The sequence below is a fragment of the Phalacrocorax carbo genome, chromosome 7, assembly GCF_963921805.1.
Source record: "Phalacrocorax carbo chromosome 7, bPhaCar2.1, whole genome shotgun sequence".
NCBI lineage: Eukaryota > Metazoa > Chordata > Aves > Suliformes > Phalacrocoracidae > Phalacrocorax > Phalacrocorax carbo.
Window position 1 is genome coordinate 19,746,531 of NC_087519.1, and position 17,906 is coordinate 19,764,436.

The 17,906-nt window shown below is 42.6% G+C and overlaps 1 protein-coding gene across 5 annotated transcripts in view; it reads left to right on the top strand.

Annotated features, from left to right (window-relative positions):
* TLN2 (talin 2) overlaps positions 1-17,906 on the top strand; it is a 229,989-nt gene that overhangs the window by 40,482 nt on the left and 171,601 nt on the right. The window lies entirely within an intron of this gene.

The following is a 17,906-nucleotide window of genomic DNA, read 5'->3' on the forward strand; positions in this document are numbered from 1 at the left end:
TGTAGGTTTGTTTTGAATCCCCAATTTTATCTAAGAAAACTGATGACATGCCAGAAATAATTATCATAGCCCTTATCTGGAAACTGTCCGCATCTATGAAGTACCTCCTTCTGCTGAGCCTTAAAACTGAAGAAAATCTATTAAAACACTTCAGATTTTTTTAAATTAAAGGGGAAAAGCTAATGTTTTACATTACTTTCATAAGTTTTGTAGGTTACCCTGAGTAGTTGTAGAATAGTAGACTTTGTTACCCTTCTGTGTTGGAGGGCAAGCAGGCGGGTGCTTATGCTAGAACAACTGATGTCTTTTGAAGTGTCCAGTTTTAATACATAGATGAGCAGCAGTGCTAAAATGAATGATAATGATGGCTGCTATAGTTTCAAAACCAACAAATGACTTCATTTCCTAGATGTTTTTTTGTTTGTGTGTGTGAAAAGCTAATCACTTGTGAAATAATGCTTGGAACCTCAAACAGCATATTGTAGTGGCATTACTGAGGCTGGGAGTAATGAAACCAGTCAGGAGTAAAAGGTACACTGCATATCTTGTATATGTGCATGCATATGTATGTTTACAGGTGTATTTGCATCACTAGTTAACACCATCAGCAGCTTCTAAGTTCCATTTAAAAACTGTGAGTAATTCTTAAAAACTTGAACATCTTGCAAGTTCCAAAAGCAATTATTAAAATAAGAAAAGTTGTTAGACGCATGTAATCTGAACTTCAGCTATTTGAACGGCAGATCAGGTCCAGGAAGAAGCATTTCAGTTGTAGATGGTGCATTTCTCCTTAAATTAACACTTAACACCAGTGTTCTAACATCCATATAGACTGAAAAGATTGCTTTTGATTGCAATATTTGCTCCTTTACTGGCTCTAGTGTAACTCTCTTTTAGTTTGTTATGAAGTTTTAGCCTAAAGATGTCAGTGTTGAATGGTGGGTGACTTGCATGAGAATTATATACCTTCTAAAAATCTCATATTTAAATTATGGCATTTCTTAAAGGTACCCTGTTATGATTTGGCCAAAATACTGTAGTTTTTAACAGTCTCAGACCGTGACCTTCAGATTCATAGATGTCAGTGAGAAGAAGTGACTTTGGTATCTAAAAAGAAACTGGATTCACAGCTAGGTGCCTGAAGAGTCACTGATTTGCCATAGTATTTTACCACAGTTATCTTGCAAATAATGATAGTTTGTCTACAAATAAGTGTCGGGTTACAGAAATAGTGATACTGCAGATTTAAAAATTATCTGTCATGAGTTTCCTTTTCTCTGCACATGTCAAATATGCGCACTCTTGGGAGCATTGATCAAATGATTTGCCGTAGCTCATGTATGTTTGGATAGCAGTGGCTGCTGTCACACCACTCCAGCTAAATTCTGCAATATGAGCTGCCCTGGTTTGTTATTAACTTCACTCTGAAGGACTGGAGTACGAGTTGCTTTGCTGCCACATTTCAAGCTGTTGGGGATTTTTTTTTGTGTGTTATTTGGCTTGGTGTGTCTTATTCTGAAGAGCAGTGTCATAACATGCTGTTGCTTTCACTAACCTCTTTGCTTAGTTAGAATATTTAAAATGTTTTTTCTCCCCATGCCATTTATTCCCCCGCCCCGCCCCTGCAACAGTACTCTGCTGTTAGTTAACATCTAGGTCTTGTCTGCTGCTGGACTGTCCTGTTGATGTGTTCCAGTATTCTAAGATCTCAGATTGGTGGCAAGGAACCAGTAAGTACAATGGTATGGGGGCAGTATTTTACTGTCATTTAAAGTTCTGCATACCTCAAAGATAAATACTTCTAGTTAGTGTGGTGTGTGTGTTTTAAGAAGCCTTACAACGAAGTGACTAGTGGCAGCATTCATTTTATACCACTTAGCCTTTAGTGATTAGTACATGCAGCTGATCAATCATCAAGGTTTAGGCACTGCTGTCTTGAAACTATATTTTACATCTTTATCCCTTTAACAGAATTTTCTGCTTTTTTACATTTAATATTTTATTTATGTATGTCTCCTCAAAGGCTTATTTTACAGTCTTAAGATCTTGGGACTGCATAACCTATAAAATTGTATCAATAGGAGGAGGAAGAATATAGGGAAGCAATCAAAATAAGTGAATATGGTAAGATTTAATTTGACAGTCTGGAGTTTGCTACTAGGAACTTTCATCTTTGACAGGACATCATGTAGTGTATGGTATGTGATGTTTAACCTTACATCAGTGTTCTTGGCATGTGAATTATTTGGATGAGTTGTTAGTATACTGGTACATGGTAAATACATAGAAAGATTTGCTTTGTAGTTTTTTTTGTTGCAGTTGCTTAGTTTGGAAACAAGTCTTGCCTTCTAAGCAGCATTCTTTCTAAATGCCCAGCAAATGCCCCATTAGGTGAAGTGTTTCTGCTGAGATGTCTGGGCTGGCTTGAGGAACTGAAGTACTGTAACTGTAGCGGCTAACTTGGTTTCCTCACTGATCTCACACTCAGCAAGTTCTGTTCTCTTTGTTCTTGCCTGATTCCCCTCCTGGCCACCTGTGTAACTGGACCTTTAGCAGGCATGCTAAAAAGGCCTTCCTAGTTTAGGCTTATACAAGGGGTGTAATCTCCAATGTGCATTTTTGTCAATGAACAGCTGAATGTAATGTTTCGTGTCTCTTATTTCGGAAAACTGAGTGCGGGTCCATAATAAGAGCAGCTTCTGGGGACTAGTTGGGTGCCTTTGCTGCCTTGCATTGTTTTGTTGTGGCAAAGTAATGGATAAGACTAGGAATACCGTATTTGAACAAATACTCTGGAGGAAATAATATTATCTGTAGAGAAATGGAAAGTGAATATAATGGTTGCTGAAATAAATGTTCTAGCAAGAAAAATGTGTCTTAAGAGCAATTAATCAAGTGCTCCTTAGTGGGAATGCCATACTAAACACTACATGGTATTTCAAACACCTGTCATCCAGGAATAATTGGGTTCTAGAGAAACACCTGAACAGGAAGAACTGGTTTTGTTGCAAGGATTTCATACTGTGACAGTTCAAAAATGTGAAATGCTAGATTAATTTTTATCATCAACTCAACTTTCTATGACTGGAGGCAGAAACTTGAAAACACTTCAGTCAAAATGTGGTTCAGATGTTGTGACTGATGTGGTTCAAATGTGGTGACTGGAAACTGCGCTTCTCCCTTTCAGAGAATCTGTTGATGTTTTAATCAGTTGTCCTGCTCTGAAAACAAAATTTCTTCTTCATGTGATGAACATTTTTACTTTTTTTTTTTTTTAGGAAGAGGGGCGTGGTAACTTAGCTTTCCCAGTGGTTTGAGGCTATTTCCAGGCACAAGAACATTCAGGTGTGAATAAAATTAACTTTTTTTTCCTCCCACTGACATTCCTGTCACCATTGACATGGCTTTCTTGTGTCAATACAGTTGATTCTTAGTATCAGTTACATTTAATTGTGTGAGTACTAACTTGACTTTGATACTGACTTGATTTTGAAGTTGAATGCTCACACTTGTCTGGAATTTTCACCCCTAAAGGTTGCTTCAGCTGCTTGCTGCCCTGCTGATATTTATCCTTCCTGTTTGGAGCTGTTACTATGTATACGTTAATGATCACAGCTATTGTGAGGAAGGTTTGGCCTTTTGTACAGGGAATGTAAACACATGTTTAAAAATGCTTCATGTTGGATAGTGAAACAGTGAATTTTGACTGTAGATCTTGCTTGCTAATGAGCTTTATAATTGTCATAGTAATTCATTAAAAAAAAAAAGGATGACATAAGCCATGCTGTGTGTCTCTGAACTAAAAACTCCAGCTCTTCTTCCTACTGGACTGTGAAGTCAAGAACAGTTTATTTGACTGAACTGCTCCACTGTTTGCAGGTGGACACTAAATTATCTTCAGGTTTTGACACTAATTGTGGAAATAGGAAATAACTCTGGCAGTTTGAGTCTCAAAAGAAGTTGAAACCTTGGGTTAAAGCTCTTAACTTTTAAATGCTCTGGCCACTGAGAAGCACTTAAATTTTCCAGATTTGAAGACAATTAAAATATTGCAAAAGAATGAAAATGGTATCTTTTACTCTCTCTGTTTACTTTCCTTCTCTTCCTTTGCATATTTGTAGATTAACTCCTCCAAGCCCATAGTCTTAGTTTATTTAAATAGGCGGTAGCAAATCTTAATTATATGCTAACTTCCTGTTGCGTTGTGGTGTGGGGTTTTTTTGAGGAAAACGAAACTGCTTTTAGGGAGGAGGAAAGTGTTATAAAATTGCCTCTCCTACAGAGGAGGGAATGTTCAGCCTGACATACCCAAAGCTAGCCAACCTGCACCAGTCCAACAAAACTTCCGTTCAGGCAGAGCATCCCAAGTTACTTGGCTTTTTGGCTTGTAAAAGCTAATCGTAAGCAAAGTTAAAGTTGCAACTGAAACATTCTTTGTTTATAGGTAGGGTTTGTGCTATATCACTAATCCCACAGTGGTGCCAAAGTGTTGTTGACATCTGTTCAAATTGAATTCTAGGAAGTTTGCCAATATTGTTCAACTTCTTCAAAAACTTACTACAGCCTCAGGTTATGTATTTGTATACTGCTGACAAGCATAGTTTGCAAGTACAATAGTTGGCTGGATGTTATGGCTGCAAAATGTGCAACTTTTGGTTTAATATTTTTGTGCTGACCTATCCTGATTAAGTGTTTTAAAAGGGGCCGATCGTTCAAAGGTGATTTTAAAGGTTTTTTGTGAATATTGAATTTTTGTGAGAACTGCTCAGTTATAATAAACTGCACTCTGAGATGCTGAGCCAGTTTGTACAGCATAATAAAGAAAACTTCAGTACTGTGACTGAGTTTAGAAAGTCATGTCAATTCATGTTTGAGGTATTGTAAAGCTTGTAAGAAATTGTGTAGGCTGTTGTAAAGCTAAATGGGTGTTCCTTTGCCTTTTCTGGCAGTGGGGAAAGACTCCTTGAAATAGGCTTTGAAATATTTGTCCTGAAGTTAAAGCTATAAGGAATTGTTTTTATTTTATTAAAAAAAGAAATGACAGTTAATCAGGTATTAAATGGTATGCATTTCAAATATGTGCACACTCGTTCACAAGCTCTGAACCTCTTAGTTCTTAATGTACTTCTAAGTAGGAGGGCTTGGCGCTTTTGCATCTGTCCAAATTTTAACAGTTCTTATTCCTATTCCTGTTGTTACAGACAACTCTGGTATAATATATCTCTCCTTTTTTCCCTTAGATTCCTTTGTGCAGTGTTCTCAAGAGAAACAATCCAGTTTATATGGCTTTGAAATTTATATTGGACTTTTGTGAGACTTGGCAATCGATCATCTTCGTTATTATTATGGCAATATCTGGAGAAATTTTTTTGTTTCTTAGTTCTGTGTATTTTCAGTTGCTTTATCTTCCATTTTGTTTGAATTTCACTTTTTGTCTTGACATCTGCCATCTATTGAGCATTATCACAATATTATAACAAATTTTCACTCTTGTGTACTATCTGAAATGATTTGTAGCTGGCTGCTCATGCTCTATGTGGAGCTTCAGGTTATGCAAAGCACTTGCAAAGTCTTGTTGGAGGAAGAGAAAGATGTCACAGGGATGTAGGGTCTGAAGGAATTAAAATTATTGGGGGCACAGTAGCATATGAAGGAATTAGTTATTGGGGAGAAAAGTGTTAGAAGGGCATTATGACTGCAGGAAACCATGCTAGTCTTACTGCTCAAAATCAACAGTTTCTTCTTTAGAACGTTACAAGCTTTTACTTCAGTATCACCAAGGTGAGGGCAGTTTGCATATCAGTGATGTAATTCTTTCCCCCCTGTTCTACAACTGTTGTAAGACGTACATATATCCTTGCATATCCCAATATAGCCTTAGCATTCTGCTTGTATGCCAGTCTCTCCCTGCTTTCTCCTCACCAAAATCCCTCTAACACCTGCTCCAGAACAGCTTTTGGATTCAGTTCCAGAGGGCCTGTACTTCCCAAGGCAGCCACAGCAAGGAGTATTTTTGCTTGGTTTGGTGTGGTGTTTGTTTTTTTGGGGTGGTGGCGGCATGGTTTTATTTTGTTTGTTTGTTTGGGGTGGGGGGGTGGAGGTTGGGGCGGGGACGTGTGGTTTTGTTGGTTTGGTTTGAGCTGATGGCTTTCCATTCATTTCCCCTTGCTTCTTTTTTGCCCCTTGTGCTGGTTTTGGCTGAGAAGGGATTAATTCTCCTCACTGTGGGGGTTGGCTACCTTTCCATCTTCCCGAGCTCTGCCCTGGGGGGGGGGGGGGGCTGGGAGGGGCGGGGCCATGGTGGGGGCGGCTGACCCCCACCGGCCAATGCAGGTTCATTCCATACCATGTGACACCATGACCAGTATATTGAGGAGGGGCAGGTTGCGTCTCGGAATTGGCGCCGCGTTGGGTCGGTGGGCAGTGAGTGGCTGTGGCGCATGTGCGGTTTCTTAAGGTGGTTCGTTATCCCTCTCCTCTCCTCTCCCTTCCCCACTCCCCCGGGGCTTTGCGCCTCTCGTTGTTCTCCTTCACATTGCGCTTCTGTTGTTGTTTCTTTTAATTTTAATTATTAAACTGGTCTTATCCCAACCCCCGAGCGTTACCCTTCTGATTGTGTCCCCCATGTACTGGTGGGGGACTGAGTGAGCGACTGTGTGGGGCTGAGTTGCCGGCTAAACCACAACAGTCTCTTTGGCACCCAACGTGGGGCTCAAGGGTTGGAGATAACAACAGCTGCTGGTCACAGCACCATGTTGTCCTTTTTGCAGTTGGTGTTAAAGATTGGTGTTGGTTTGTTTAGTGTGCTGTGTTCTGCTGTGATTAGTAACGTTTTGCCTACGAGATTTGTTATGCAAACACTCGTTTTCAGCTTTATCTGGTATTTGGGGTTTTTGCTGAAACTGTTACTGTACTTTGGATACCACCTTGTTGAGGCAATTAGCAATTATACCTCCTCCTCTGAGAGATTTTATATGTAGGAAATACAGAATAGTATCTTTGCAACTTTGTTCTATGATGTCTGTGCCTCTATTACAACAACCTTTTTGTATCTTGAACATCCTTGGGTGGTTAAGGTGCCCTTATTGTTAGTTTTTGGGCATGTTGTTTTGGTTTTGACTAAGCAACTTAAGAATATCACCCAGAAATCTGCCCCAAGGCTTGATAGTTACGAGTGGCAGGGCATGTGGGATAGCATGGGCAAATACCTAGGGCAGTGGGCACCCCCAGTGTTTTGGAGTTTCATCCCCGAACAAGTGCAGAATCCTGAAAAACTAGTAGAATACTTGGAGTAAGTATGTTGCTATGCTGGGAACTCCAGAGAGACACAGATAACTGCAATGTGCTGGGGCCTGACCCATGCATTCAGAGCCCTGCTCAACAGTATTCAGTGCCCCCAAGGGGAAGAGAAGGTCTCTGGATTGAAATGCAAAATGACTGGCACTGTAGACAATCCAGCCCTGTCGACAGGCACTGCAGCCACTCAAACCCCACAACAAGTACCGGAGCTAGCTCAGAAAATAAACCCGTACTGGTATCAGTTGCCCCCATACACAAGACAAAATCTTGGAAGCAGACGTCAACTCGTTTAGAACAGGATGATGAAGAACCAGGGCCATCAGGGGGAGAGGAGGGAGAAGTAATAAATGAAATAGAGACCACCCGATCCCTGTCCTTAAGCGAGTTGCGAGATATGCGAAAAGATTTTGGCCGTCATTCAGGTGAGCACATTGTCACCTGGATGCTCCGATGCTGGGATAATGGGGCCAGTAGCCTGGAACTAGAGGGAAAAGAAGCCAAAAAATTGGGATCCCTTTCTGGGGAAGGGGGCGTTGACAAAGCAATTGGAAAAAGTACACAAGCCCTCAGCCTCTGGAGGCAACTCCTGTCCGGAGTGAAGGCAAGGTATCCCATTAAAGAAGATGTTACATATCGCCCAGGAAAATGAACAACTATGGAGAAAGGCATCCAGTATCTAAGGGAATTAGCTGTGTTTGAGGTGATTTATGGCGACCTGGACGATCAATGGTCATCCAAAGATCCAGGTGAAGCCAAGCGCACACGACCCATGTGGCGGAAGTTTGTACGGAGCGCACCATCTTCGCATGCAAACTCATTGGCAGTCATGTCCTGGAAAGATGACGAGACACCAACGGTGGCAGAGGTGATTGATAGACTCCGGGATTATGAAACAAATCTCTCTTCCTCGCTCATCTCTGCTGTGGAGAAACTATCCTAAGAGGTCCAGCAACTGAAAGAAGATCTGTCCTGCTCCCCACCTCGACAGAGTAGTGTCTCAGCTGTTAGGAATAAGCGTCCTTTGGCTCAAAGGAGAGGATACACACCACAGGCCACCCTATGGTTCTACCCGCGTGACCACGGAGAGGACATGATGAGGTGGGATGGCAAGCCTACCTCGACGCTAGAGGCACGGGTACATGAACTGCAAGGAAGAACAGTCACTCAGGGAGGCTCTTCCAGGAAAGTTGCTGCTCCGGTTTCCAGTGAGCAAGTCCCCAGACAGAGGAGTAGAAGCGCAGATTTTATTGCTAAGTGTAATAGAGGGACTCCTGATTCACATTTACAGGAAGTGAGTTGTGACTGCCGTGATCAGGACTAGAGGGGCCCTGCCTCCAGCCAGGTGGAGGAAAGGGATAACTGGGCTTACTGGACTGTGTGGATCCGATGGCCTGGCACGTCCGACCCACAGGAGTATAAAGCGTTAGTGGACAGTGGTGCACAGTGCACCTTAATGCCATCAAACTATATAGGGGCAGAACCCATCGGTATTGCTGGAGTGACAGGGGGATCCCAAGAGCTAACTGTATTGGAGGCTGAAGTGAGCCTAACTGGGAATGAGTAGCAAAAGCACCCCATTGTGACTGGCCCAGAGGCTCCGTGCATCCTTGGCATAGACTGCCTCAGGAGAGGGTATTTCAAGGACCCCAAAGGGTACAGGTGGGCTTTTGGTGTAGCTGCCTTGGAGATGGAGGAAACTAAACAGCTGTCTACCTTGCCCGGTCTCTCGAAGGACCCTTCTGTTGTGGGGTCGCTGAAGGTCAAAGAACAACAGGTGCCACTCGCCACCGCAACAGTGCACCGGTGGCAATATCGCACCAACCGAGACTCTCTGATCCCCATCCATAAACTCATTCACCAACTGAGAAGCCAAGGAGTGGTCAGTAAGACCCACTCACCCTTTAACAGTCCCATGTGGCCAGTGCAGAAGTCTAATGGAGAGTGGAGGCTAACAGTAGACTATCGTGGCCTGAATGAAGTCACTCCACCATTGAGTGCTGCTGTGCCAGACATGCTAGAACTTCAATACGAACTGGAGTCCAAGGCAGCCAAGTGGTATGCCACAACTGATATCGCTAATGCATTCTTCTCAATCCCTCTGGCAGCAGAGTGCAGGCCACAGTTTGCTTTCACTTGGAGGGGTGTCCAGTACACCTGGAATCGACCGCCCCAGGGGTGGAAACACAGTCCTACCATTTGCCATGGACTGATTCAGACTGTACTGGAACAGGGAGAAGCTCCAGAACACCTTCAGTACATTGATGACATCATTGTGTGGGGCAACACAGCGGAAGAAGTTTTTGAGAAAGGAGAGAAAATAGTCCAAATCCTTCTGAAAGCTGGTTTTGCCATAAAACCAAAGTAAGGTGAAGGGACCCGCACGAGAAATCCAGTTCTTAGGAACCAAATGGCAAGATGGTCGTTGTCAGATCCCAATGGATGTGATCAACAAAATAGCAGCCATGTCTCCACCAACTAGCAAAAAGGAAACACAAGCTTTCTTGGGCATTGTGGGTTTTTGGAGAACGCATGTTCCAAATTACAGTCTGATCGTAAGCCCCCTCTACCAAGTGACCCGGAAGAAGAATGATTTCAGATGGTGTCCTGAACGACGACAAGCCTTTGAACAGATTAAACAGGAAATAGTTCATGCAGTAGCTCTTGGGCCAGTCCAGGCTAGACAAGATGTAAAGAATGTGCTCTACACTGCAGCCGGGGAGAATGGCCCTACCTGGAGACCCTGGGAGAAAGCACATGGGGAGACCCGGGGTCGACCCCTAGGGTTTTGGAGTCGGGGATACAGAGGGTCCGAAGCCCGCTATACTCCAACTGAAAAAGAGATATTGGCAACATATGAAGGGGTCCGAGCTGCTTCAGAAGTGGTTGGTACTGAGGCACAGTTGCTCCTGGCACCCCAACTGCCAGTGCTGGGCTGGATGTTCAAAGGAAACGTCCCCACTACACACCATGCAAGTGATGCTACATGGAGTAAATGGGTTGCACTGATCACCCAGCAGGCTTGAGTAGGAAACCCCAGTCGCCCAGGAGTCTTGGAAGTGATTATGGACTGGCCAGAAGGCAAAGATTTTGGATTATCACCAGAGGAGGAGGTGACACGTGCTGAAGAAGCCCCACTCTATAACAAACTGTCAGAAGATAAAAAGCTGTATGCCCTGTTCACTGATGGGTCCTGTCGCCTTGTGGGAAAGCACTGGAGATGGAAGGCTGCTGTATGGAGTCCTACACGACAAGTAGCAGAAACTGCTGAAGGAGAAGGTGAATCGAGCCAGTTTGCAGAGGGAAAGGCCATCCAGCCTGCCTTAGACATTGCTGAATGGGAAAAGTGGCCAGTGCTCTATCTCTGTACTGACTCCTGGATGGTGGCAAATGCCCCGTGGGGCTAGTTACAGTAGTAGAAGCAAAGCAACTGGCAGCATAGACGCAAACCCATCTGGGCTGCCACATTGTGGCAAGATATTGCTGCCCGGGTAGAGAACCTGGTTGTAAAGGTACGTCATGTGGATGTTCACGTCCCCAAGAGTCGGGCCACTGAAGAACATCGGATCAACCAGCAGGTAGATCAGGCTGCCAAGATTGAAGTGGCTGAGGTGGATCTGGACTGGCAACATAAGGGTGAACTATTTCTAGCTCGATGGGCCCATGACACCTCAGGCCATCAAGGGAGAGATGCATCATACAGGTGGGCTTGTGATTGAGGGGTGGACTTAACCATGGATGTTATTGCACAGGCTATCCACGAATGTGACACATGCGCTGCAATCAAGCAAGTGAAGCGGGTAAAGCCTCTGTGGTACGGGGGACGATGGCTGAAATATAAATATGGGGAGGCCTGGCAAATGGACTATATCACACTCCCACAGACCCGCCAAGGCAAGCGCCATGTGCTTACAATGGTAGAAACAATGACTGGCTGGCTGGAAACATATCCTGTCCCCCACGCCACTGCCCGGAACACTATCCTGGGTCTTGAGAAACAAGTCCTGTGGCGACATGTCACCCCAGAGAGAATTGAATCAGACAATGGGACTCATTTCCGAAACAACCTCATAGATGCCTGGGCCAAAGAGCACAGTATTGAGTGGGTGTATCACATCCCCTATCATGCACCAGCCTCTGGGAAAATTGAACGGTACAATGGACTGTTAAAAACTACACTGAGAGCGATGGGGGTAGACCATTCAAGCACTGGGATACACATTTAGCAAAAGCCACCTGGTTAGTCAACCCAAGGGGATCTGCCAACCGCGCTGGCCCTGCCCAGTCAGAAATCCTACATACTGTGGAAGGGGATAGAGTCCCTGTAGTGCACACAAAAAGTATGCTGGGCAAAAGAGTCTGGGTTCTTCCTGCCTCCGGCAAAGGCAAACCCATTCGTGGGACTGCTTTTGCTCGAGGACCTGGGTGCACTTGGTGGGTGATGCGGGAGGATGGAGAAATCCAATGTGTGCCTCAAGGGGATTTGATTTTGGGCGAAAACAGTCAATGAACTGAATGGCACAATGCAAACTCCTATATAATATTGTGTGTCACCTCTGTGTTGTTTCAATGATATCACAGTACAAGCCTCCCAACCCGTGGAAGATCAGCTATGAAACAAGCCGTGCAGCAGTGATGGAACGATGACTGACTCGGTATGCAGCAACCCAACGCCACACACCATCTCTCCCAACCTGAAAGACTGATACGACAGATGGAGCCCAGAGTCATGGACTGGGTGAACTCAATGGGCATTTTACTGGACATTTTACAGGGAAGGTCCATGAACTAAGGGAATGATGTCTGTGTATTATGTTAAAGGACGGGAAGGGGAGGGGTGGTGGTTGGTACGGTTGTATTGGCTGGTATGGGACCTGGCCATGGTGTAAATGGTATGGAATAAGGGGTGGAGAATGTGCTGGTTTTGGCTGAAGTTAATTATTCTCCATCTGTGTGTGGGGGTCGGCTACCTTTCCATCTTTCCGAGCTCTGCCGTGTGGTGGTGGGGGGCTGGGAGGGGCAGTGACATGGTGGGGGTGGCTGACCCCGACTGGCCGATGGCATGTTCATTCCATACTATGTGACACCATGACCAGTATATTGAGGGGCGCGCAGTTTGCGTCTCGGAAGCTGCGCGGCATTGGGTCGGCGGGCGGCAAGCGGCTGTGGCGCATGCGGTTTGTTTCGGCGGTTCGTTCTACCTCTTCTCTCCTCTCCCCTCCCCCGCCCGCCCCCCAGGTTTTGTGCCTCTCATTGTTCTCCTTTACATTGCGTTTCTGTTGTTGTTTCTTTTAATTTTAATTATTAAACTGTTCTTATCCCAACCCCCGAGCGTTACCCTTCTGATTCTCTCCCCCATCTACCGGTGGGGGAGTGAGCAAGCGACCGTGTGGGGCTGAGCTGCCGGCTAAACCATGACACCCTTGTAGGGTGGCCTTCCAGCACTTTCTGCGGCAGGTCCAGGCTGCTTATTCTGTTTGTTCTGACAGCTTTCTGGGTTTATAACTCATGTTTAAACTGTTGATGGTCTTGCTAATGGCTCATTAAATGGCCCATTGATTTCTGCTTTAAGTGGAGAGCAGTTCAAGTGGTTTAGATTTATATTTTCTCCTAGAAATGTTTATGACTCTGAGATCTGGCTTATGGAGAATATCTGTTTTCTGAGAGGTGGGAAAGAGTGTGTTTATTTCACTTTCCTAAGTTTTGGGAGAACTTTGGTTTAAATATTCTGTTCTATTAAATATTTTTCCTTGTATATGCTTTCCATACATCAAATAAATAGGAAAGCAGTTCTGGCAGGTGAATTTCAAGATGTGCCAGAAGCTGTTATCTTCACAAATAAATAGAAGTTAGTTATCTGTTGAAAATGTATAAAGAAATATTGAGCTCAAAACAGCTGCTTTGACAAAGTTAAATAAATGAACAAGATGGATTTTAAGGCTGCGGGGAGGCAGAAGGAAAGCTTAAAGATTTTAGAGGTGATGAAATAATCCAATCCAAAGGTATGATATCCTGATGTGTCCAAGATGCGTAACTTTAATATTAGAGTTTAATTTTATGATGGAAAAAATTATCTTATTCTAAAGTGCAACTTTAATTGCATTTTATATTAATGTACTGCTTCAGGAGTATTAAAATTGTGTGGGAAGTTAGTGTGCTATTTAATTGTGCGAGCCACTGAGCCACCAAGTATGCTGGAACTATAGTACAAAATTATTATACATAGTGCATAATTGAAAATTTTTTGTTACATTGTCACTGTATTCCCGTAACAACATAGCTCTTTTCCTGGAATCTGAGGTGTACAGGAGCCAGAAAGGCAGCTAACAGGAGGAAACTCGCAACAGCTTGCAGTTTTCAGAAGGTCATTGGCTGTGATTTTTGAAATGGTCACATGCATCTATATAGGGCCCTTTCATGAAGGGTCCTTTAAAGAAAGGTCATATTTAGATAAGAGAAGGGAACAGTTAAAATTGTGCTTTCTTGACTTGGAATGTTCAACATTATATAAATTAGCTTTTGTCTGAAATTATGCAAGATAAAGAAGCTATTCGTGGAGTTTAATACTCAGGAGTTCAAGGATTTTCAAGAAATGGGAGTGCCTTATGCATGTTCCCTCTTAGCCTTATAGAACAAACTTTATAATGTGTAAAAGAGCACTGTAGCAGAAGGCATTTTACCCCCTTTCTCAACTGCAGATTTGATTGCTGTCCAAGAACTAGGTTGTTTTTTGTCCTTTTGCAAGATTGGTGATTTGTTGCTTTGCATGTGAGGCAGCCAGCTAAAGAGGGCAGAAGCTCTGGGGATTGGCTCTGCAGCTTAGGATTTTTTCCATATTTCTGCAACTGTTCCTTTGATGGGTGGGAACTTCATAAACAGCTGCTGTGATCAGATCCTTACAAGATCTTGCGAAACTCTTTTAGAAAACTTTAAACCTAGAACAGAGTCTGCATTGCAGCCACAGACCTTGTTGGTCATCAAAAAATGTATTCCCTGCCTGGGTAAACAAACTAGTATGTACTTTGTAAGGTTCTTGCATGGAAGCTCAGTGTAAAATGAGGAATAAATTGCTCTTGTGTACTTGTGCATCTTATTTTGCAGTCAAGCATTTAAAGATGCCACCACCTCAAAAATCCAGTACATCCAACAAGAAATTATGCAAAATAAAGCAAGCGTCCTATTAAGTAACTATGTGTGCAGGTACTGTGTGATGATTTTTAAATTCTAATTATTTGCCTTTGACTAAATTATTAGATATCTCTTATTTTGAACAGGATTATGAAATATCAGATGGAGTTTGAATTGCATGTGTTGACTAGGGTCTAGTTCCAGGGGTTGCTTTCATGTCTGGGATGTACCTTGGTGTCCTGTTTATCTTTCTTCTGCAATGCTATTACCATTCCCTGTTGCCAAACAATCTGAAACAAATGTAAAATTCTTTAATTGTTGAAATCCATACTTGGATCATATTTGAACATTTGAGGTGGATAGAGTTAACTGGAATGAGAGGTGCTGAGGTGTCTCAGATTTTATTTGATGCTTTTATTCTGTTAATGCTACAGATGCCTATGCAACCTTTTGCTTTACAAACCATTGCAACTATTGTGATTCTGGCTGTTGTCTTCAGTGTCCACTGTTGCTTCCACATGTAGCACACTTAGATGGGTCTTCACCTGTGTGCTGTCAGCTTTTTAATTTTTGCAGCCTGAGTGGCCTGACTTGGGTTTTTGCCTGCTTGCTATGGGATGCCTTCTGAGGGAACAACTTCATAGGTGTTAAGTTTCCTTACTATGACAACTCTGTAATTTTTTTGTTACTTGAAGTATTTTTTCCTCCTTTCCATTTTCAGTCTTGCTGGCTGCTTTCTATGTTCACAGTACTTTTCCTGTTGTTACTTAGAGTTGGTAGTAATTAAAGGTGTCATGCATGTGGTTTTGGTCAGTTTTTCTATTGGGAACTAAATATAGTATTTGCTTGATACTGCTAGCATTCATTTAGCTACAAGTGAGGGGCCATATTTCTTCCCATTGCATCAAAGTGAAGTTGGTTCAACCACAGGTCTGAGCTTGGAACATTGGTCAGCAAATTGGTGACTTTTCTGCAATATTAAAAAACTGGACGGGGCTCTGGTGATAATGCAGCAAAAGCTGTAGCTCTGTGGTGGATTGACTTGCATAAGGCAATTGTTTTGACAGCCACAAACTGTGGTGTGCTGGTTGTTCAGTCTCCTGTGGTTGAGCTACTGTTCTCAAGCTTCTTACCATCAAATGTGGATGCCACAGGCAGTCTTTTCAAAAGCACTATATGGAAGGAGGAATTGCTGCCAAACTCTTGGCAGTATCTTTCACCTTCAGCCTGCTGTTTTCTGCCCTTTGGCCTTCAGGTTACATGTTCATTACTGGTCATTTTAAAGGCTGTATGTTTGCTTTGGAAAGGGCACTGTTATGCCACTCTACAGCCAGAGAATGGAGGCAGCTGCACTAATCTCAAGCTCTTGAGCTGCTGTGTTAAGCTGTGAAAGATTTCTTAGCTTGGGCACACAAAAGGAATAATCAGTTCTGATCCTCTTCCTATTGTGGCTTGTGTATTGTTGTGCTTTCAAGGGTAAAGGGCTTGGAAACCACAGGGCTAAGCTGTGACCTGGGAGTTGTTGAGAGAAATAGGGACACCATACTATCTCAATTTTGGAAAGACTTTTCTCCACTAATAGGGAGAGCAATTAATCTCTTCCCAACTTAAATTGAGGGGTTAGCGTAGGTACCTTTAAGAGCTAAAAAGTGTGACAAACAAGATGTCCAAGTCCTTGCATGAAATGCCTCTCGTTTATATCACTATATGACTTAACCTAATCCACATAGACTTTCCATTAGGATTTGCATGTTTACTCTTATGTTCTCATGAGCACATTAATTGCTTTTTAGACTTAATTAGTAGTGTAATCTGAGGTGAGAGCTGTAGTGAAGCAGCTAAATATATCCTGATAGCATAGCCCAAAAGTCCAGCATTCAGAAATTAATTTTTGCAAATAAGGGCTTTGATATTTTTACAGCTACACCAAGTAAACAGTTATTTTTCATGTGCTAGTATAACTTAGTTTTAATTTATTTGTATGCTCTCCTGAGATACTGTTAGGTGCATAGGTGTTGCTATAATAAAGGTAATGTGAAACAAATCAATTTAGGCTAGGTGGTAATGTTCAGTTTGCAGAGGCTGTGCAAATGCGTAAGAACGAAGGTGTCAGAGTTGAAGTAGTTGTAGGTGGCTGACACATTTGTCATGTAATGCCACTGGACGCACAAGATGAAAAAAAATTACTCCATTTGATGGCAGAAATGGTTGAAATTGTACTGAAGCTTCCATAGTGGAATGTGTTAATTGAATGTTAATGGGGAAATGCGTGGTCATTGTGGATTTCTGTGTAATTATTGCATGAAGTGTTATATGCTAATTAAGCAGTTCAATTTTGTCTAGTCGTAAGAAATGTGGAATGGGGGAAAGTTAACTCTTACGAAAGCATGAATGGTCACAGCTGAATTTCATGCATTTGATAATACATAAATGCAGAAATGAAAGAAACACTGGTGTTTGGCCTCTGCTCTTTTTTGAAGTTTTAACTGTTATCGTTGTACTGTTGAACTGATGATGTAATCCAGAGGTAAGAAAATTACCTGACTTAGCTGGATTGTGCTTGGATTTTAAACCATAGCAGTTTTCATGTAGGGATCTCCTGACTGAGCATATTACGTTTTGTACTGTACAGCCAGAAAGCAAGTGGCAGTTTTGCAAACTGCATTTTACAGATGAGGCCCATATAGTCATGTCACTAGCATAAATGACTTTGGCTGATTGGACAGCAAATGTACACTTTATTGGATTTTTCTGCATTGCAGATGCACTTATATATGCCAGATGCAAATCAGCATCCCAGAAACGGGCCTGGATGTCAAGCCTTTTTCTAGACAGTTCTAGCAAAGTTACAGATGCTTATAAGAAATAGTGGACTGGTATGAGAAATTATGTAATCTCCATGAGGCAGCAAATAGGAAGGGAAAAGGATGCCAGCTTCCTCTTACGGCATGTGTAAGTTGTTTTTGGTTTTCCACTCAATAAAGAAATAATGTCAAGTAAAGCTGTTTTTAGTCAAGGTTATTTATCAGGTAGGCTAGAAATGATGCAGATAAATAGTTGAATGTTGCTAAGAACATTTTAAAAACTGGATTTCACTGACTGAGGACAACTAGAAATAGTAAACAGTAGTCATATTTGGAAATCTCACCATATGGAGAGCGTGATGTGAAGCCATATTGGTTGAGTCTCTTGCTTACTCGTTTTTCATATGGTTTGAAAATACTCTTTTCTCTTTGAGAATGCTAGGAAAGAAGTGGTAACTTCTGATTCATTAACTGTAAGCTACTTCGTTTTCCAAGAGTGTATGCCTTTCCAGAAACCCAGTGCTTGTAAATGAGGTCGTATTTCATGGTCTAGACTTCAGCATTTGTCTGTCTTTTCATCATACTGACAACTGTCAGTTCTGTCCTCGTTTAGACTCTGTTCTGCCTTTCCCTCCGCTTGGCTAGGCTGTCATTTAGACAATAAGAAAGTGGGCCCAA